This window comes from Capsicum annuum, unplaced genomic scaffold (genome assembly GCF_002878395.1).
Source record: "Capsicum annuum cultivar UCD-10X-F1 unplaced genomic scaffold, UCD10Xv1.1 ctg63821, whole genome shotgun sequence".
Lineage (NCBI taxonomy): Eukaryota > Viridiplantae > Streptophyta > Magnoliopsida > Solanales > Solanaceae > Capsicum > Capsicum annuum.
In genome coordinates, this window is record NW_025872908.1 from 1 (window position 1) to 844 (window position 844).

At 39.2% G+C, this 844-nt stretch overlaps 1 non-coding gene across 1 annotated transcript; it reads left to right on the forward strand.

Annotated features, from left to right (window-relative positions):
* Positions 1–515: 515 nt before the first annotated feature.
* Positions 516–622, forward strand: LOC124893688. The gene has a single exon (XR_007050860.1). It is a non-coding gene; the product is annotated as a small nucleolar RNA R71 (small nucleolar RNA).
* The last annotated feature ends 222 nt before the right edge of the window (positions 623–844 follow it).

Here is an 844-nt window from a genome sequence, read left to right on the forward strand (position 1 = left end):
CTGATTTGTATTCTGTGCCTGATTCCCACCCCATGAGAAATTAGAGTGGTTCCTCCAATTTGTATTATATGTATTGCCAAAACTCTGTTAACCATGACGATTTGCATTCCCCACATAGTTGAGTGAATCTGGATTAATAGAACATGCATCTGCTTTATGCTCACTGCTTTTACAAACCTCACACCATGCATATACTTGTTGAACTATATTTGCTATGACTGCTGGTTGTGTTGTACCCGACTTTAAGTTGTAGAGTAATCATATGGTTCTGCATTGCTGCAATTTGTGCTTGTAAGGCAGTGAACTGATCAACCTCCAAAACCCCTACAACTTTCTTGGGAGCATTCCTTGAGTCTGCATGCCAATCAGGATTTCCTTGTGCAATTCGATTCAGCAAGGTATATAATTCTTCATATGTTTTCTCCAAAGCTTGACCCCCTGCTGCTAAATCCAAGAGAATCTTTGTATTAGACTCAAGGTCTTCTATAAATGTATACACCAAAACATCATTCGATTAATGGTGATGAGGATAACTTCTTAGCATTCCCTTGAATCTCTCCCAAGCTTGGTAGAGATTTTCTCCATCTTTCTGTATGAAACTCAATATCTCACTCCTCAATCGAGCAATTTTCTGAGATAGAAAAAATCAAATTCAAAACCTTCGAGCACATTCTTCCCATGTAGTGATGGATTGGTGTGGTTCAGCAAGTAGCCATCTCCAGGAAGGTTTGTAAGTGCTGTTGTGGTTCCTCGTGTGAAAATCCCTGAAATTCTCCCGCATATCTTAACAATTGCACCATATTTTTTTAATTCCTATCGACCTCCTTGTTCAGGCTTCTGAATA